Below are 22,989 nucleotides of genomic sequence, written 5' to 3' on the forward strand. Positions count from 1 at the left end.
TAAACTCCTTACATCTCCACTTTCACAATCATTTCAGCCCTAGGATTGCCAATGTCTACTAAACAAGGTAAAAGCTGTCAACTTGAAAAATACCACTTCATGACATCACAAGGTGGGACAAAGCATCTCGATCTTTGGAGATATTGAAAAAAATGTTTATCTTGGTTTAACATGGGTGAATGAAACAAAACACAACTCTGGGTATGTTTTTGATGAGGCCTGTTGGCTTAAAGTTCACAAGAATCAATTTTCTGTAATATAGCACATTTAAACAATATAATTTATTATTGGTCCACTGTAATGTTGTGTTTTGTGTCACTTGCAGGATCCACACGTAGCTTTAACTCTTTCCCCCATGAAGACTACATGAAGACGACCCTCCCTTGTTTCCTTAATGACGTCTTTTGACACCTCCGCTGTATCACTGAAGACGTGATTTGACGACCATTACAAATGGCTCGGTTTTTCACATGTAATCAGAGGCTGTGATAGGCGGGGGCCACTACAACCATACATACTAATATATGTATGGGTTGTTCCAAGTAGGCGTCCAAGGGGCAAGGAGCTAATAACAAAGTGAACCAGTCAGTGTGTGGGTTTAACAGTCATACAGCAGCTTTTATTTACAAAACAAAACGTTAAGGTTGCGTTATATGAAACAGGTGAAGATGCCAATGCAGGGGCAGCTCCACCGTAAAGCTGGGGTGAAGGAGACATGCTATAAGTGAAAAAACAAAACAAAAACAAGATTAATGCAAAGAAAACCATTACCACAACTGAAAACACCCAATTACAAGTGCCACCACCAACAATAACTAATAAATAAGGTCACCCTCTAAAGTGAGCCCCCTCCACACCAAGCCACCTCCAGCCCACACCCACTGCAGAGCTATGACAGATTGACAATATTAACTCAAAATAAAACTCAAAAAACAGCAACCAGCACTGAGCCTGTTAACATAAAATACATCAATCAAACTTTAACAATAAGATAAAAGTTAAAAGCATACTGTGAGGGTTTCATCCTGTCCCTCCTACCCCTCCTTTCCCTGCTCCCTCTTCCCCTCTCTCCTTACCTTGTTTGGCGTTTCCTGGGCGGGTCCCCAATTACACACCTGCTGAGCTCCACTCCTGATCCTCATCAAGCAATCATCTCCTGCCATAAAAGACCTGATGACCTGCTCTCCAGTGCCAGAATGTTCCATCATTCTTGTGGTGAACAACTTAGGCTTTTTGTATGTTTTTAGAGATTTAAGAAAACTCTTTTGATACTTACCAGTTTCTTTTTGTCCTACCCCAGCACTTCCTTTTGGAGCCAGCCTCATCCCATCTCCACCTGTTTCCGTAAGCCTCTGGTCAGCCTCCATCTCCTCGTACTGCCCATTTGCAGCCAACCTGGACCTGTCCTGCCTCCTCTGGAACCTCTTTTTTCTCTGCGTATTTGGGTCCGACCAGTAATTGTTAACATATACCTCTGATCTAGACTGTTAAGACTCAGAAATAGCCATGTGTTAGGATTGCTCAGGAAGAGGAAGTCACCTGGTTCACCTCTGACCTTTATGGTTTTTGCCATGAGACCACATGATCAGCTACCTTGCCATAAAATTGTATACATTTTTTTTTTAACCAATAGAATGAAACTTTTCAGACAAAATAATGTGAGTATATATAATAATACCACGTAGTCTTACTACTTCTTCTATAGAGCCATGACAGCGTGAAGCCATTCAGTAAATGTCCATCTTTGTCTCTGTTGATGAGATTTTGACCTCTTGTCTCCATAGCGATATCTTACTGTAGAAGATGCTGTGGAAAACACCAGGAAAAGCAATGGCATGTAAGTGACGAACGCTAAAATAAATACTGTTAAAAAGCCTGTTGTAGTACATTGAGTTATTGGATCTAGTCACTCATACTGTAAAAAATGATCAGGTTAAACATTTGTGAATTTACCTTTTGGAAATTTCATGGCAACGCACAATGTGTTTCAACAAAATGTCTCTTGCCCCCATGTGGTGTTATCATCACATTCAACGTTCTGAAAACCATGACTAAAAGTTTATACTGCACCTTGATACTTGAATTCAGAGAAAACACCATGCTCCTTAGAAAAATTCAAGTCAAATCTGCTTCAATCAAAAACCATGTAATTATTAATTTGAACTTGGACATTACTTTTGGCAGTGATCAGAGGTCTGCTTGGCCCTTCTTGTTTTTGATGTAGTGAATCATCAAAATGTGGGCAGCATTCCTTTTAATATTATATTAGTATTCTATTTCCTCATAGCTGATTGAATTCAGTTTAAGTGAATGGGGCTGGCTGACCTGCTGTAGCTCAGATGCATAAATAACACAAGCACAGTACATTTGTGACTCGGACAGGTTTAGTGTTCATATAAACACAAAACACTGATTTATAATGCTCTTCTGTGGGCCATAGACTTTACTCCTGCCTGCTGATACTTTTGTGACACAGATGCTATAAATGTAAACATATTTAAATGATAATGCACAGTCTTAAAATGTTATAGGTGTTAAATGTGGCCATGCTTTTTCTTTAATTAAAAAGTTACCAGTATATACAAAAAAATAAGTTTACTTTTGTTTACACATTTGAATATTCGTCTTTGGACTCAAAACCCCTTTAAAAGCTCCCTGTGGAAAAAATAAATAATAAATTCTAGCTCTTCATAAAATTATTATAGGCTGGAATTACATTATAGGTGCCTTATGTGGCCTTTTAAAGTCTACTTTGGATGCTGGATTGATTCAAGTTGAGAACTAAGATATATGCAGTAGAGAAAACAAATACTGCAATTTTTTTCTATACATTCAAAACTCGTCAGAAACTAACACTCGTCTGGCATGTGGAGGACAGAGTAGTGGAAATAAGGTTAAAAACATTAGCTGCTAAATTCAAAGTTGTTATACTTTATACTGAAGCGAGAAAAGAAGTATTGGTGAATCTGTGTATCATTCATTCATTCATTCGATTTTCACAATGAAACCAAAAATAAGAAAATGGAAAAAACAACTATTTTGTTCATTATTTGTCTCTCTAAACCCAAAATGAAATTATTTGATTTATTTCAGTTTTCGATTTTGGGTTTAAATGAATAATGGAAAAAATGGATAACGACTATTTCCCATTTCTGTGACTTAAAGTGCGATGCTGGACTGAACCAGGACTGAACCAGGACTGAACTGAACCAGGACTGAACCAGGACTGAGTATCAGGAAGGATCTGGAGGTGCACCAGTGTAGACTGTCAGGTGACCAGGACTGTGACCAGGACTGAGACCAGGACTGAGACCAGGACTGAGACCAGGACTGAGACCAGGACTGAGACCAGGACTGAGACCAGGACTGAGACCAGGACTGAGACCAGGACTGAGACCAGGACTGAGACCAGGACTGAGACTGATTTAGTCCTGGTTCAGTCCGTATACAGCATGAAAGTCCGGTATTGCAGTTTAAGTCAAGGAAACGAGAAGTGACAGTTTTCCGTTTTTTCCATTATTCATTTAAACACAAAATCGAAAACTGAAAAAAAAAAAAAAAAAAAAAGAATCATTATCTGTTTATTAATTTTAGTTTTGGAGACAAATAATGAAGGAAAAAAATAAAAATAAAATAAATATAATATATATATATATATATATATATATATATATAGTTTTGTTTTCTTGTTTTTGTTTTTATTGTGAAAAATGAATGAACAAATGCACAGATTTTGATGGTTTCAGTTTTGTATTCTATGGAATGTTCAATAGCTAATTTCTCAAATGTTGAACCTGATGATTTCTAATTATACCTACACTACCTCATAACTCTCCAACAACTGAAATCTGAATTGTGGCAATATTAATTTTGGCATTTTAGCTGCGCCCTCATCTGTTTTAATTATCGCCTGAATGTTGTGATATCATCTGAAACCAAGCAGTGGACATCCTGTACTTTAAGATAAGGCTTTGGTGGATTTATTATGTTCTTTCCCCTTCTCATTTACCTGCCCAAAGTTGTAATTAGCGTGATTTATTCATGTTTGAGTCATCTTTATGCTCCTGTACTCAAGAAGTCATTTCTCTGATCACCACCATTGATATACGCCCACTGATCTGTACTTTGTTTTCCAATTTTATTTTCTAAATAAGTAGCACGCATAGGATCAGAAGCACTGTGTACCCATTTTGGCACTAATGAAAAAAAAGCTTCTTATTACTATATTTTTCAGACTATAATTCGCTCCGGAGTATAAGTCGCACCAGCCAAAAAATGCGCAATGAAGAAGAAAAAAGCATATATAAGTCGCACTGGACTATAAGTTGCACTTTTTGGGGGAAATTTATTTGATCAAATCAGAGACAAGGAACCAACATTTTCATCTTGAAAGTTATAGTAATAACAATAGAACAGAGAACAACTGGCTGTTTATGTAACATATTAACAGATAAGCATAAACAACAGAACATAACAAGTTTACCAAACTCTCCATCGCACTTCAGGTCACTAAAGCCATTTAATTCTTCATCCTCCATGACACTTCTGAGCAACTCTGCGACCTCCAGAGGCAAATGGAATGTCGCTTCCTCTTCTGTGTAGCTGTCATCAAACTCAGCATCAGTTCCAGTTAGAATTATTCCGGCCTTTCTGAATCCCGACAGGTTGGTTTCTGTTGTCACTGAAGTCCAGGCTTTGTCGTTCCATCCAGTGATTTCCAGGAAAGTTACATGGTGCACCTGTCCAGTTACCATGAAGCGGTGTTCTTTATCCTCACTTTTCTCCAGTCACTCACAAGTTTCTTGCTCACTCCAAACTTTCTTTTTTTTTGTCTTTGGCCGCATATTTCACTACTTGCAGCAGGACAGTGGCTCTTTCTGCTGGAGACATGCACAGTAGGGTGCCAAGTGACAGTGGTACAGAAGTAATAGGACTAGCAGATACTGACATACAAGCCTAGAGTGCCCTCTCGTGGATGTCATTGTGAAATTTTTAATATATAAGTCACACCAGACCATCCAAACCATGAAAAAAAGTGCAATTCATAGTCCAAAACATACAGTATCCATACGCTTTTTGTTGTGATGATGTTTATGGTGACATCAGCTCCCATTTGGCACTGCAGTTATCTAAACTGGAATTCAGCAGACTTGCTTCTTTTATCAAGGCGTTTTAAATCAATATTGCAATGTAAAATCTCTAAATTATAACATAATAATTCATTGTTGTCATAGATTAACTACTGTATATAGCAGACTCAAGCACAATGTCTTCTTTAAGTTTGCAGGTTTTAAATAAAAAAATAAATACACCCATTGGATATTTATTTATGCAGAAAATACATCTGTTTTAATGTGACCTTCAAAAGTCACAAAACCTGCAATTGGTAAGGTAGTTTTAGAGGTAGTGACTTGAAAACAGTTGAATGTGCACTTTTCCTGTTCTACCCTTCTTAACAAGTGAGCTGGCACACACAGAGGCTTATGTGGGACTGTCCATGTGGGCATGACTGTAATAATAAATGTCAAAAGGGCGTCACTCACAGTGGGCTTAACCCTTCGGAGCCCAGAGGAGCTCGTTATATCTCCACATGTCAATATCCACCCATCAATACCAACCTCCACTAACACACCTACCCAGAGTTTATCACCTCTCTGCTATGGTTCACAGCAATCATATTTTCACTGCCACTTCCTGTTTGACTTTGAAGATTATAAAGCTTTATGGGAATATATATTGATTTCATGTATGAGATGGCTGACTAAATGCTATTTGAAGAAGGAAACAAGCTACTCATTCAAGAATTTAAAATGGGCTAATGAATAAAAATACGTTGTTTATTTTTTCCATGTGAAATGATAGTCAGGCTGGCGCCACTTAGTGCCTCTGCGCAATTTCATTTCTCTCCAGTGACTAGGAATCAGGAATCGGAATACACTAGACGGTTTGCAAAAATCCTGGAAGTGCGACTCCAGGCACCAGCCAATCAGCGGAGAGTCATACATTCTGTGTTAACGATTCCTGAGATCGAGGATTTAAAGCCGGACAAAGAGACAAAGAGAATGTCTGGTGAATTTTATGAAGGGGAAAGATGTTATTGCATTTCTTCCTACGGGATTTGGGACAAGCTTAATATACCAGCGGTTAGCGGTGCATTACATACATCATGACCAAATAGCAGCGTTTGGCTAAATGAAAAAAAGTACCCGCCTACTGTCGAGTGAACAAATTCTAACACTGCGAGGTCACACGGTTTCTATGAAGTGAAATCGTCTGATGAATCAGGCTAGTGAAATAAAGGAGCTCATCTATAATTTCATTTATAGGCCATTTATAATTCTGAACAGAATCGAATTTCTCTCACAATTTCACTGCAATGTTCTTTCAGTCCTTTGTGATGTTTCTTTTTCTAAGTAAGTAGCCATATTTGTTTTGATACAGATCATCGTCTGATTGTGCTCTACAATACTCAAAATGATCTGTTCCACCTTGTGATGTCATAAAGCATTAGTTTTCAAGTTAACCGCTTTTTACCTTTTGTTCGCTAGACTTTGGCAACTGGGCTAAAATGATCCAATAATCCAATCTAGTGAAGGTGTATGGAGTTTAAAAACACAGTGGAGCACTTCCTGTATTATTACATGGCAACACAAAATAGTGTAATATAGACCTGTTAAACTAAGTCTTCTTTCCAGTCTAAAACACAAAAAACCTTGGTACCTTTACTCTTCTCCTGTCAGTTGATGCTCGTGTGCAGTCTGGCTCATTGTATCTCTATCACAAAACTGAAAATACGAGCTAAGACGAGACTATAATAATCTGTCTAAAAATACGTTGCGTTCTTTACACAATGAAAAGTTTAAACAAAGCTGCCCTGTGGAGCTCGCAAATTGGTTCCCCAGACGCCATGCCTTTGAAGAGACTGGTATCCAACAAGTCCTGATTTTTAGGTCAGACGAGCCCCCACGGCACTTCACTGCACAATGTGAATCTGCAACAATGTCAGAGCGCCAGTGAGCCTTGTTTACTCCTGTTTGAGCTGGTAATAGTTTCATTGTGCTGTGTTTGGTCTGACGGAGAGAGACTGGCTCTGCTGAGAGAGAGAGGGATAGAAAACAACATGCTTTTACTATTTGAAGTATAAACTATTTGAGTACAAAATGTACTGAAAAAATAATGCCGCGGTCACATTGGCACCTTGTTGTTATTGCTTTGCTTGGAATGTTCCACAGTTGGTTTTAAACATCTATCTACTGGGCAAGCGGGGGCTATTCCATCAAAGTGCCTTAACAAATCCAGGCTCATCCTGAAATCCTGAGCTGATACTAGCTCCATTTCCAGTTTATGCCTCAACTTGTCTGGCCAAAGCTAACTCAGGCCTGAAGTTTAAGCTGTGCTTTGAGCACTCGCAGTGACACTGGGAAGGCCAGATCAATGGAGCAACGACATCATGGAAAATGGGCAAAAAATTTGATGTTTCTTATGATCTGATTAAATGAGAGGAGCCACAGCGCTCTCCCACAGAGTTTGATTTGGGCCTCGGAAATTTTAAGGGTCATTCTGATCTGAGGAGGGAGAGGAAAGACACAACTTCACCCTCCTTTCCTGTTCGCTCCCCCTCTTCGCCCAGTCGCTCCGTGGACAGAGAGGAGGCTGTGGAGTGCAGAGCCTTGTTCATACACCCGGGGAATGAAGTTGCTTCACCCCTTCCTGATGCATGGTAGTATGTCCGGCGCTTAAGTTCCACTGTGCGTAAAAGTAAAGCTGTAACAAACCTCTTCACATATAGCCTAACAAGAAATGATTAAAATGTACGCCTGAGGTGTTCCCAGTTTGACAGGGAGCGAGAGACGAGGGACTGAAGACTGAAAACCAGTTCATCCTCACAGTCTAAACCAGTGCCTGTGTGTGCGTAAAAGCTACACTGACCCTCACAACAGCCTCATGTGCAAGATCATTTTAATGAAATAATGGCCATAGGCTTTTATGGTTTATGCCTTTGTGATGAGTGCAGTGTTCACATACACAGGTGTCTCGTGCGTAGGTGCATATGGACTGTAAAAGTCTCAAGTGACATGTGATGATAAAAGTCACTTCTTAAACTGTACCAGACAGAGAAAGGTGTTTGAGTGCACAGGCTGAAACTTTTAACTGAACTGTTTCTTTAGATGTTCTTGGAGACAGAGCTAAAATAATCTTGACAGTTAGCCTGGTCCTGATCAGGTTTGTTTCCAGGTGCTCTCTACTGAACAAATGGTAAAGAGTAGCAGTTAACTTGCAAACTACTGCTTCATGACAAATAGAAAACAACATGATTTTACTATCTGAAGAGGGTAAAAAGTACTATAAACATAAAATAAGACCACTTGGCATCGTCTGCTCTCAGACGTTAAACAGGGTTGGGCCTGGTTAGTACTTGAATGGGAGACTACTGTGGGAATTCCCAGTGGGGCAGCAGTGGCTCTACTACATACTGTTTTGTATCCTTAGGCAAGACATTTCACGCACCTTGCCTGGTGTGAATGTGGTGTGTGAGTGATTGGTGGTGGTCAGAGGAGGTAATCTGCAGCCTTGCTTTTGTCTACCCCAGGGCAGCTGTGGCCAACATGGGGAGAAGAATGAATGAATAATGCACAAAAATTGTAACTCTGAACATCTAGTAAAGCATAAAATGAATGCATTCTTTACTTACTGATTTGTTAAAGGCCATATATTATGCCAAAACTGACTCTTGTGAGCTTAAACTATGTAATGTAGTAATGCAGTTACCTCCTAAAAACACACCTGAGCTGTTTTTTTGTTTCATTCACACATGTTTGAGTAATCCTTTATTATTAGTCTGTCTATATCTCCAATGCTCAAAATGCTATGTTCCACCTTGTGATGCCATCAAGTGGTTTTCAAGTTACCAGATACTGTTTTCCTTTTGTATTGAGATTGGCAATTCCAGGGCTGAAATCTTCCAATTGATTCCAGTGAAGATGTATCCAGTTTAAAAACAAAATGGAGCACTTCCTGTTTTACCACATGACATCGCAAGGTGGAACAGTGTTTTCTGTGTGTGAGAAGAACTCAGTTTAAATATGCCTGTATGTTAAAGATGTGTGAATGAAACAAAACACAACTCCAGGTATGTTTGTGATGAGGAAACAACCTGATAACATATATCAGAAAATTGCGTAATACAGGCCCTTTAACATCTAGAGATGGAACAAATATTCAGTGACATAAGGCAAACCTCACCCAGAAATGTGTTGTATTTATAGGCAAGTCACTTCACTCGCACTACCTGCTTTCTTGTATCTGGTTGTGTCAGGAAGGGCATCTGACATAATATCTTTTAAATCATAGTATGAATCGTTTGAAGCCAATAGACAATACAATGAACTAATTCAATATCAGTAGTAGGTGCAGAGTTTGAAGTTAGCATTTGGGGATTTTTTTTTTTTTAAATACTCAAGAAGAAATATTTTTACTTGGCACTCTCCCTCTGCTTGTGTGGATGATATAGGAAAGCCAAGATAAGATTGGGCAGCTGGTCGGTGATTTAGTTTGACAGACACAACCGATGAATCTGAGTCTTTTATGGAGGAAGAGGAGAGAGAGGTTTTCCCTGTAAAAGCTTTAGAAGTGTATCCATGTAGTGCCACAACCCATTGCCTTCAAATCACTCAGTCCTATTATCTGAATTATACGATGAAGATTAGCCTCTAAGTCCAGTTATGGTAACGGTATGCATACCTTTATTATACTTTGTCTAGGACATTAACATAGGGTAAGGACCTGTAAATGCCACTTAGTACAACATTCCAGGTAGAGCATTAACCCCACCGACCCCTACCCTCCCTTTGCTCCAACCAGCACTGATCACTCACCAAACACTAAATGCAATTGCTCAAGGACACAACAACAGCATGCATTGATCAAAGCTGATATTGAACTGCAGACTGGTGGGAGAAAGCTCTATTGACTGAGCCAGTGCTGTCCTAAATACTAACTCTCACCAGAAGGACACTCACTGAGAACAATGTGAATGTGAAGCTATTTTATCTATTATCAATAAAGGGTCAGCACTCCAACAAGTACAGGAGACATGGATATGTAATGCACTTGGATGTAACAGAAAGGGCATCTGGCATAAAAAAATGGTCAAATCACCGTACATAGATGAGAGACGAGAGATTAAATAAAATCTCAAAGTCTTTGTATTGCAATATTGGAGAATACTGGGGGATAGAGAAAGACCATTTAGTCTGTCAGTATGATTTATTGTAACCCAAAAAACTATAACCAAAAAACTGTATTTACAAATAAAATATATTTTCTTGTTGTAAACAATAAACTCTTTAAAAAGCAGCCTGGGACTGGGACAAGCTGGTTCCCAGTGAGTAAGTCTTAAAAGTCTAAAATGTGTTTTTGTAGCGGTCACTGTTGTGACCAGTGGGATTCAGGGCTTAAGTGAAAAATGAAAGAGCTCTTGAACAGGCTGTTCTGCCTGTGTAGTCTGTGAGCGCTTTATAAAATGTTAAAGAGATTATGAAAGAATCACTGCTGTTGTGTCTGAACAACAGTCCTGTGGCCTACTGTTCTGTACACCAAAATACTCACTTACACCAAAATACTCACTATTTCATGACAAAGAAAAATATAGTTAAACATAACATTTATCGACAATTTACACTCTAATGTGTGTATGGAAGGTAGAGGTGTCTTGCTCAATGACACGCAGGCAGGTGTGGCAATCAAACCATCGAATTTTGGATCTCAGGATGAAGTCATTACATAACACAAGTCACTGACACACCCACTATGTGCACTGTGTAAAGAAGTGGACTAAGGGAGTGTGACGTCACCAGTGTTCAGCTCCACTTAAATGAAGCTCTCCATGCTAACGGTTACAGGGGCCAATTTGGAGCTAGGCTCTATATTAGGAACATGAGTTTTTTTTTTTTAACGAAAGACGAGACTCTGTACAGTCATATCAGGGGTGACAATATTCCAATGTAAGTCCACTGAAACCAAGGCCCACATGCTGCAGTTTGTATATATATGGACATAGCTAACACACTAGCCACTGCATTCCAAATACAGTCTGTGGTGCTGCACATAGAGGACGGGCAGGCTGAGCTCTAATGTCATGTACTGTTTTCCTCAAGTGTCAAATGAACCAGCCTCACTGTTGTGTGTGTGCTCGTCACTGTGGTGTGTGTGTGTGCTCCTCACTGTGGTGTGTGTGTGCTCCTCACTGTGGTGTGTGTGCTCCTCACTGTGTGTGTGTGCTCCTCACTGTTGTGTGTGTGCTCCTCACTGTTGTGTGTGTGTGCCTCACTGTTGTGTGTGTGCTCCTCACTGTTGTGTGTGTGTGCTCCTCACTGTTGTGTGTGTGTGCTCCTCACTGTTGTGTGTGTGTGCTCCTCACTGTTGTGTGTGTGTGTGCTCCTCACTGTTGTGTGTGTGTGCTCCTCACTGTTGTGTGTGTGCTCCTCACTGTGGTGTGTGTGCTCCTCACTGTTGTGTGTGTGCTCCTCACTGTGGTGTGTGTGCTCCTCACTGTGTGTGTGTGCTGCTCACTGTGGTGTGTGTGCTCCTCACTGTTGTGTGTGTGCTCCTCACTGTGTGTGTGTGCTCCTCACTGTTGTGCGTGTGTGCTCCTCACTGTTGTGTGTGTGTGCTCCTCACTGTTGTGTGTGTGCTCCTCACTGTGTGTGTGTGTGTGCTCCTCACTGTGGTGTGTGTGTGCTCGTCACTGTGGTGTGTGTGTGCTCCTCACTGTTGTGTGTGTGTGCTCCTCACTGTTGTGTGTGTGCTCCTCACTGTGTGTGTGTGTGCTCCTCACTGTGGTGTGTGTGCCCGTCACTGTTGTGTGTGTGTGTGTGTGCTCCTCACTGTGGTGTGTGTGCTCCTCACTGTGGTGTGTGTGCTCCTCACTGTGGTGTGTGCTCCTCACTGTTGTGCGTGTGTGCTCCTCACTGTTGTGTGTGTGTGCTTCTCACTGTTGTGTGTGTGTGCTCCTCACTGTTGTGTGTGTGTGCTTCTCACTGTGTGTGTGTGTGCTCCTCACTGTTGTGTGTGTGCTTCTCACTGTTGTGTGTGTGTGCTCCTCACTGTTGTGTGTGTGTGCTTCTCACTGTGGTGTGTGTGCTCCTCACTGTTGTGTGTGTGCTCCTCACTGTGGTGTGTGTGCTTCTCACTGTTATTTTTATTTGTGCTGTTTGTTTTCCTATTTCCCATTTCCTAAAACTAAACATACTAATTTTTTATTCCTCATCACTTTTGTTTGACATTTGTTTGTACTGTTTTCTAAGTCAAACATAATAAATCATACATATTTGGTACATAACAGTCTATAATTTATACAAAATTGTTATACAACAATGCAGTTATGGACAGGTTATTTGTTTGGCACATTGTGCATTCATATGTACGGTGTGTGGTTTGGCATCACAGCAGATGCACACACAGCCTGAGTGCAGAAAGTGTCGCTGTCAGTGCAGGTAACACATGGATCTAGGGTTAACATGAAGTTAAAACATTAGCTAGCAATGTTGTCAACGCACTCAATTTATGAGTGTGATATGTCTTACCTGTATGCGTCAAATGCAGGTAGGTGCGTAAATGATGAGAAGAAACGTCTCAAACTTCAGTAGCCGAACATCCACTCATACCTGATCTCTCTACAACTAGCCTAGCCCCCGGGAGAGTCTGAAATCTGCTGAAATCCACCGAGACACAGCTATTTTGTGCTTCATGCACACACCCTCCTTATGGAAAATACACAAAAAATGCAGATGATGCAGCTTTTAAGTTAAAGACAATTGATGTGGCTGTGGAAGAAGGAAATCGAGCTGCTGCACGTGAACTCGGCATCAATGAATCGATGGTGAGACTTTGGCGACAGCGGCAAGATGAACTGACTCAATGCAAAAAGACGGGAATAAAAACAGATGGCCCGAACTTGAAAGTGTTCTTGAAGATGTCGACACCTGCGGCTTATATTCAGGTGCGGCCTATTATATGAACAATTTTAAAATGATGTGGATTATATTCAGGTGCACTCAATAGTCCAGAATTTACCGCAATTAAATCCCAATTTGAGTACTTTTACTTAAGTACTTGTTCAGTATACTTCTTTTGTCGACAGTTAAATTTCTGTAATCACCTCAGACTAATATTCTAATTGATTTGTTTGAACAGTATTTCAGTGCTGTGGCCCTTTGTCTCCGGAGCGCCTCACACTAATATATCGTTTTATGTCTTCATCTACATATTACTGAATAACAGTGTCAGCGAGCCTACGAAGAGTGCATCTTGATCATAAATTTCTCACAGACAATTCTCCGTGCATAATTTTTCCACTCCCTCAGTATATTTAGCAGAGAAAGTTATATTGCCCTTCATCGACTATGGACTGCGGTCATTTGGACAATATTTCACCATTCAAATCAGCTCTGTGCACGGCCTCATTTGACATCTATGCTCGGCTATCTTCTCAATCATCTCGAAACAAGAAGGCAAATGTAATCTCATTATCATAGTCATCTGAAGAAGTAGTGATAATGACTTATTTATTTTTGCATTACCGACGGCCCAATAGTTTTTGTCTTTGTGTGCGTGTTATAACAGATGTACAATCAAACATTTAAATATGAGCAGCCAACCAAAGCACTATCAATTAATTTAGTCTGTTCCAAGAAAGCAACGTTCAACTCAGATAACCCTCCAATGAAAGGGCCGATAGAGATTATGTGTATTCATAATGCAACAATGGAGAGGCTGACATTGTACTTACATGTCACTATGAAGTAAGGACGATAGAAATATGGATAAGCTTTGTGAGATATAATAGTCAAGTTATTTCAATTAAGCTGATGAATAGTCATGTTGAATTGTCTGAGCAATGGCTGCATGCAGGTGGCTGTCAGGCTTGGGATGATACAAGGTCAAGAAGTTGTGTTTTTATAGAATATTCTTGTTTAGATTTAAACTACTATTGAAATTTGAGATGCAGAAAAACACGAGTGATGGTGTTTTAGGGACAACTTGGACAGGATTTGGGATTCACAATGATATCATGAATTTCGAGTGTTTTGATTTTTTTATAATAATCATCATAATAAGATCATCAGATTTATATTGAACACTTAAAGATGCTTTACAGAGCATTATTCATTCATTCCACACTCAGTGGTGTTAAGCTGTTGAAGATTGACAGAAGCGGACAGTGTGCTATACATCAGCCCCTCCAACCACCACCATTACTTACAGACACATCACAGTCATACTTGGCAATGTGGGTTATGTGTCTTGCCTAAAGACACAAACACAGTTTTAGCCAATGGTTCCCCTATGTGTTCTTCCATGCAAGTACTAACCAGGCCCTGCCCTGCTCAGCTTCTACAGTTAAATCTATAGATTTATAGTTAAATTATTCCCAACACCATAGAGAACAACTAAATATCAAGACAAGAACACTGGGTGGAGTAGCCAAAGTGTGGACTGTTTGCATATGTAAAGAATACATTATTACATACATACAGGATTAAATCCCTATTATAAGAGTGGACCTTTAGAAGCAACACAAAAATGACTATTAATCCAACACTGCTGCTTTGCTCCACTCTAGGGCACTTCTCTGCCTCTCTTTATTCAGGTGAGGTAAAGTTTTTTGAACAAGGACATACTAGAAGATAACTGGAGGTGAGCACTTTGGGGTTTATCACTAAAACCCGACTGTTCATTTTTCCTGTCTACTATCTGAGCTGTGTTGTCAGGAGTTGTCTTGTCTGGTTTTGTGCAGGGGACGTTACTCTGTCAGTGGGGCTGTGGTATCGGAGCAGATCTGAACAGAAGATGATCCTGATAGGGTCCAAAGCTGCTGTGTGCTTTTCAGGACTGGCTAATGCACCGTGCAGGGACCTATTCAAATCAGACACAGACAACAGAGGAGGGAGCAGACAAGTCCAAAGGCAGAATTTAAATATAAAGGACTTGTTCTCAATTTTGAACCTTCAGTATTAACAATTAGTGGTGCCAACTTAGTCCCTGATGTTCAGTGGTGGAACATAACCAAGTAAAAGTAGTAAACTACTGTACTTAAGTGAACTTTTTAGGTATCTGTACTTTACTTAAAGGTGCAGTGTGTAACTTTTCAGGTGAAGGGTCTGGCAGATACTTCTCTTCATGGAGATATTGCCTGGAATATTCCACAGTATGGTACTATAGTACTTATTTATCTCTACAGAGACACTGCAAGTTACATGTAAGAATGCAAGTTTTTAGGCCATTAAAAACCATGTTATTCAGTAAATGTAAGATGGGTACATATAATGCCACACTGGGACATTCCAAACAAAACAATAACATCTCCATGGAGACAAGCCAGTGGTGCACCATACACCAGAAAAAATACACAGTGCACATTTAAGTACATTTTAAAGTGGATACTATTTATTTGGACTTCACTATAACTGAGAGCAGGTACCTGTACTTCTATTCCACAATACTGAAAATTGAGTATTTTCTTCTATATTTACCTCCGCCAAGGAGGTTATGTTTTTGCCGGCGTTTGTCTGTTGTTTGTTTGTTTGTTTGTTTGTCTGTTAGCAACATAACTCAAAAAGTTATGGACCGATTTTGATGAAATTTTCAGGATTTGTTGGAAATGTGAAAAGGAAGAAGAATTTATTTCATTTTGGGGTGATCCAGAAGAAATCCTGGATTCTGGATCACTTTGAAATTTTAGTTAACATTGTGGTAAATGGGGCCAAACATTTTTTTCTCAATATCTCGGTTAATTATTGACCAAACCCCATGAAATTTGACTCAGGGATGGACAATGGGATCCTCTTTCATATTCCAAAGGCTGATCCAGATCTGATCCAGAAGACTGACTTTATCGCAATTTATATAAAAAATGGGGGTAGTCCTTGGCGGAGGTCTGTGCTCTCTGAGTGCTTTTCTAGTTATTATTATTATTATTATTTACCTCTTTCTTAACAAGAGTCCAGCATTTGCTTGTCCCCATGGAAACCTTACTACTTTGCCTGTCAGTGTAGAGAAAGTTTCTTCTGTGGACGTCTGCACAGTTTTTTAGTTTTTTTTTTTCTATTAAGATGTTTCAGCTCCCATCCAGAAGCCATATTCAATTGATGGAACTGGCTTGAACCGCTGGGAATTTATCCTAACCTAGCTAATCTGTTAGCTAATCAACTACTCAGCAATGCTGAAGGAGAGGCAGCCAACACACACTGGGGACCTAACAACCCATAATCATGTTAGCTGTGAACAAGGGCACGGCAGTTTCACATTAAAACTCCTCCATTGGCTCCTGGCTTCTGGATGGAAGTCGAAATGTCTTGGTCACAAAAACAGTCCAGATGACCACTAATGAAACCTGCTCTACACTGAACCACTCATGAAAGATTACACTGTCTCTGACATGCCTGTCCATGGAGATAAGCAAGTGATGCCACCAGGCAAATTCAGATTGTGGTCAGATTTGTGGAAAGACGACCCCGCGACCCTGCGACCCAAAGTATGTTTTTCATAGGTATGTTCACAGCAATAAAACTACTTTTAATAAAATAAATGTAACTTTATACTTACAATATGTCATCATGTAATTGTGTTTCATTATTTCAAACCTTTCCATTACTCACTTTTGTGGCCTAATGTTCACGCAGCTTTAAAAATGTAATATGCTATTTCAATTTTGTCTGTTCTCTAGTGCATACATTCTGCAATAAATGACAAGAAACCTGAACATGTGTTTTTAAAAATCCTTGATTTGTTCTCAGTAAAGCCTGGAGAGTTCAACCTAAATGTGACCGAGATGAACAGGAGATAATCAGAGCGATGAGAGCTTCTGAGAAAATGTGTAGAAATATACTAAAAAGTAGCACTGGGTCACTGCGAACTGACTTCACCCATTCATCACTGTCACAAGAGAGAAGTGACACAAAACTGTGTGGGCTTCAGCAGTAACAAGTCTTTGTCAAGTCTCTGCATTGATGTTGGTCGGTGTAAAAATATTGGTTTGAAAAGAAAATACCTTAGAGTAAGTTCACTCAGCTGTTTAAGTGAGCTGCAGAGGAACTGAAAATGAGAAAAGAGTCATGAACAGATGTAAGAAAAATGATAGGAAGAAAAGAAGTGTATTGTCACTTAAGGAAGTTCTAATGTTCAGTTTCCACAGGGATTATGGGTATTTACACAATTTGCATCCAATCTAGTGTTAGATTAAAATTGTGATCACATTGGGAATTAAAGGTTGAGTTCTTCTCTCAAACAGAAAACACTCTGTTTCACCTTGTGATGTCATGTGGTAATACAGGAAGAGTGTTTTTAAACTCCATACAACTTTGTTAGAATCATTTGGATAATTTCAGCCCTGGAATTTCCAATCTCTACTGAACAAAAGGTAAAAGGAAATGTTAACTTGAAAATAACCACTTCATGACATCACAAGATAGATGTAGACAGACTAAAAATAAAGGACTACTGAAAGGTGTGAATGAAACACAACATAATTCCACGTATGCTTTTAATGAGGAAACAACATTCTAACATGACTTAAAGCTCACAAGATGCAAAATCTAATTAAAAAGCATTTTTATTGGCTTTAATATACCTGTAGATCTTGGCTTGTTGTAACCACAAAGTTTGTGTAAGCTGAGTAGTAAATATGAGAAATGCATAATATTTTAAATCCTAAACCTAAATATTTGTGTGAAAGAACATTTAACATTCATATTTAATAGTGATGCTAGTAGTAAAAAGGCAACAGTGGCTCAGACTGATTCTTGCTTGGACACTTCACTCACTCTGCCTAGTATGTGTGTGAATGGCTGGTGGTGGCTGATGGTGCAGATTGGCAGACTTGCTTCTGTCAGTCTGTCCCAGGGCAGCTGTGACTACTAGAAACAGGCCAGTATATTGTGTCAATATTCGCACTTTGTAGCATCTTGGCTATAACATCATTGAAGCATTTCAAAAAGTTGTTGCCATTGCAAATAATATTATTTGGGTAGAAATGATCAGTATCAGCCTCATATATTGTCCCAATAATATCAGCAGAGCTTATCAACCATCGGTTGCTCTGCTTTCCAAACAATCTGTAGTGACTCTGGGAGTATACTACCACTGATTATGGAGTGAATGAATAACGACCAGTGTAAGCATATGCTTTAATTTACTTCCATTATTATTATTATTATTATTATTATTATTATTAACTTATTAACAAAAGTGTATTACAAAGTGTAACAAAGAATAAAGCTTTCAGTGAGCAATTGATGAACTCCACAAAGATAACCAGGCACATGAGGCCAAGTGGTTTTGAAAGTTATTACAATAAGCACTTACCACGAACAGTCTATCATGGCATAACTAAATACAAAACAAATAATTAATTAATGTACTTGAATGAAACTTCAGCTGAAGGTTAATTAAAACCAGCAGAAATATGCACCCATTCAAGGATCATTCTCTTTACTTTCATCCAAGGCCTATTTCTGTATTCATCATTTTTCTTTTTTTATTTTCAAAGTGCTGCAGCAGCACTGGTTTGAAAATCCCTTAACGCAATGATTTGTGCAATTAATGTGGATTTGAGTTTCATTATATAGTATTTTGTTGAAGTCTTCTTTTTACATAAAATTTCCCCACCAAGTACCACCTAAGAAAATTTACACCACCGGAACTAAACCAGGACTATATCAGGCATAAATATAATCTAAAATGAGAACCTTAAATAAAGTATTAAATTAAGAGGCACCACTATTTACCACAGTATCAGAGAAAGTGAAAAAAATGAGCTGTTGGTGCAAAAAAAAAAGTCTTGGAAAATGGAGCCCAAATGATTCAACAATTTTGTTTAAACTTGTCGCTCAGGGCTTCCATAACTATTGATACATGTACCACAGTATGAAAAACACTGGGATAGGAGACTACTGATCAAATATTTATACAAGGTTAAAACTAATTCAAGAAATCGTCCGTGAATTAAACATATCATTCTATTTTAAGTATTTGTGCTTTGCTGCAACTGATATGACCTGCTTCAATTAATTCGTATTACATTCATAACAGTATGCACCCAAATACAATATATTTTTGCACTTAGCAGATATGTTACATCTTAGAAACCACTTTGATGAGGTCAGACCATTTAAACGTGTAGAGATTTCATAACCTTGGTTCACAGATCCTTATTGTCTCTTCAAAATCCAAAGACTCAGCTATTAAAAACTATATCAGCGTTGATAATAGAGCAGGCAGTAGATTTCAAACACCTCAGCGTTGAACAAAATGGTGAAATTAAGAGTCACTTGTGGATCTGGAGCCAGGGATTGCAGCCAGGAAGCCATTTGGACGCTCTTCCTGCGACATAAATCATATCTGTGATCACTGAGCTCCTCGCTGCAGTTCAATCTGACAGACAGGAGTAATGCAGTCGTCAGGTGGACTCACTTCACCTGTCTCACCTGCAAACACTTCTTATCACTTTTACTTAGGCAATTTTTCAACACTACAGGTTTGGATAACACTTTAAAATTACACTTATTGGCCTTTACATAGTATTAATAAAAAGATAATTTTAAGATCAGACACATCAGGAGAGTATGTGAAAAAGTCTTAAATAAATGTAAGAAAATAAGTATTCTGTTAAATGTAATGTAAATGTTCTTCATCAGTTAATGTTTTCATATAAACATACATATAAACAAAACTTACCATATTTAGGATATATAAATCAAAAAGGGCAAAGTTTAAATTTCTTGCTTCATTTTGTTAGATACAAAAAATATTTACAGAGGAGATTTGGGGTATCTGATTTAGTATTTGAGTAAACTAGATACTGTATTTTTCTGACTACAAGTCACTCTGGCGTGTAAGACACACTAACCAAAAAACGCATAATGAAGACGAAAAAAATATATATAAGTCCTGCCAGGGAGACCAGGAATTAACATTTCATCTTGAAAGGCAAGTTATAATAACAATAGAACAGAAAACAACAGGCTGTTAACATCACATATGAACAGTTATTCAGATAACTATAGTATAAACAACACAACAAGTTTACCAAACTCTCCATCTCTCTCCAAATCATTAAATCCATTGAATTCTTTTTCCTCAGTGTCACTTTTTAGCAACTCCACGACCTCTGGAGGTAAACAGAACGCCACTTCCTCTTCTGTGTAGAAAAAACTGTTGGGCAAGTGACTTCAAAACTGTAATGTGTATTTAAGATTTGTTGTAATTCTTTACATTACAATATTACTGCATTTAAAATGTAAAACATGACACGACTACTGTAGTACTTTTTACTTCCTCTCACCAAAATAACTGTGCCAAGATGCCCAACTTTTGTACCATATATGGACTGAACCAGGACTAAACCAGGACTAAACCCAGACTAAACCAGGACTAAACCAGTACCAAACCAGGTCTAAACTAGGACTAAACCAGGACTAAACCAGGTCTAAACCAGGACTTAACCAGTACCAAACCACGTCTAAACTAGGACTAAACCAGGACTAAACCAGGTCTAAACCAGGACTTAACCAGTACCAAACCAGGTCTAAACTAGGACTAAACCAGGTCTAAACCAGGTCTAAACCAGGACTACACCAGCTTCCTCTTCTGTGTAGCTGTCATCAGACTCAGCATCAGTTCCAGTTTGAATTATTCTGGCCTTTCTGAATCCCAACAGGATGGTTTCTGTTGTCTCTGAAGTCCAGGCTTTGTCGATCCATCCAAACTTCCAGGAAAGTTGCTTGGTGCACTCTCCCAGTGTCACAAGTTTCTCGCTTACTCCAAACTTTCTTTCTGCTGCTCGATTATTGTTTATGGCTGCATATTTGGCTACTTGCAGCTTGTAATCTGTAAAATATTTGTTTATTTATTTATTTCATTCATAGTATAAAAAAGTATAAAAAGACATCAGCAGCGTTAAGTTAAAATTTTCAGTGGTACAGAAGTAATGGTGCAATCGACTGACATGATACGGACAGGACAGCAGCTCTTTCTGCAGGAGACAGACGCAGTAGAGCCAAGTGACAGTGGTACAGGAATAATAGGAGGAGCAGATACTGGCACATGAGCCTAGAGCGCCCTCTCACGGCTGTCAGTGTGAAAATTCTAATATGTAAATTGTACTGGAGTATAAGTCAAAGGACCACCCAAACCATGAAAATCTGACTAAAAATGATAATTTCACAGTCTTTCCCATAAAAATCTATGCCAGTTGATAAAATGTATTAATAAAACATCTTTAGGTGCAGATTGGACTTAATTCCAAGTAAAATCTTATATACTGAGAAAGCAAAAAAGGGAGATTAACCGTTAGTATTTCCTCTGAACAATGAACAAATAGTTTATTAGGATTGATTGAGGCTTATTAACTCTAATATCAGTGTGGTTATAATAAAGTGATACCATGATGATTCATCTTTATTCACTCTACTTTGGACTCAGTAGCCTTGTTTTTCTTCTATATCTTTGTAATATTTCTGGGGGAGGACCTGCCACATGCTTATCAACCTGGAAATGTTATTGCTTTGCCTAGAATGTCACAAAGTTAAACTGACCTACCCTCAAGGAGACGAGCCAGTGAAGCCAGCACATCAAGTTACACGTCCGATTATTTCGTGTGGATCTAGTCAACCTATAGCTGTTCTTCTTAAAATAATCTCATTAAAATACAGAGTACACATTTTCTATAACACAATTACTTTCAGGTTAGTCTCTCTTTTTTTTACATTTCATATACTTATAAAAGCCAATTATATGATTAACAAAAGTTGTACATTTTTATACTCAATTCCAAGTGACCATAATCATCAACATCAAACTAACTGCCGCATTAAAAAATCCTGATCGCAATGAAAATACGTGTAATTAAATAAATGTAAGGGAGATTTAATATCATACTGCGGTCATACTGTGGTATAACATAACGTATCCATGGAGACAGGAGAGTTGCAGACCCCCTCATCGAAAAAAATGACACAGTGAACTTTCAAAATACTTTCTGTCTTTCACAAAGTTTTATTTAATAGGTTGGATACAGCCAGTGACACCATAGCAACCTCTGTTCTGTGTTGTCTTTGAAAGAGAAACTAAACCATGATGTTTACCCAACAAACAACAGACGGGACACAGTGCATAAGAGTAACATTTTCACTCCATCTTGTGTGTTTATTTTCAGTAATAGATTTATCATGAAAAAAAGCAAAATTTGAATACAAACCACGCACAAAAAGACAACACTTTTCTAGTACTTTGCTGGAGTGGCTTTTCGAATGGTATTTGTCAGAGTGTCCCTGCTTGTCCTGGTTTTGCAAAAGAGTGAATAATAGTGAAAAAAGCAAGTTAATAGTATGTATTTTTTTTGGTATCCATTGTTGGTGGTTGCTTACCTGGCCAGTCAGAAGCACACACTTTGACAAAACTTCACAAAGACGAGTGGATCTGGAGCTTTTTCTATTTTCGTGATTTCAGAGAGTGCGATTGACAGGCGGATTATCTAATCAGAGAGAGACGCATGCTCTTTTCTCCTAAAAAATAACATAAAAACAATATAAAAAAAATAAGTTATATAGTTTGTTCTGAATGTTTCAAGAATTTTCAAGAGATGTTTTGAGAGACATGTGATACAAATTGGCGACTGTGATTGGATCGTTTCAAGTTTAGGACTCTCTGTAATAATTTTTTCAGTCTATCTCCTCCTCTTATTGTTTCTTGAATATGTTCAATAGCACAGATTTTCAGGCTTTTACAGCTGCCATGGTTGGCTTCTTTGTAATGTATGGCCATAGGATACAGGGGGTTACAGGTCCTTATAGCCTGTTTGTGTTCAGCACGGCCTATGTAAAAACGACCACATGGGCATTCAAGTCTGTACACTACATAAGTGGTGTTACAATTAATGAATGTCCTAATATCAAAACTATGACCTGAGTTAATGTGAACAAGTTAGTCTGT

This window comes from Boleophthalmus pectinirostris, unplaced genomic scaffold, assembly GCF_026225935.1.
Source record: "Boleophthalmus pectinirostris isolate CB_2022bp ecotype Guang Dong unplaced genomic scaffold, ASM2622593v1 HiC_scaffold_22, whole genome shotgun sequence".
NCBI classification, from domain to species: domain Eukaryota; kingdom Metazoa; phylum Chordata; class Actinopteri; order Gobiiformes; family Gobiidae; genus Boleophthalmus; species Boleophthalmus pectinirostris.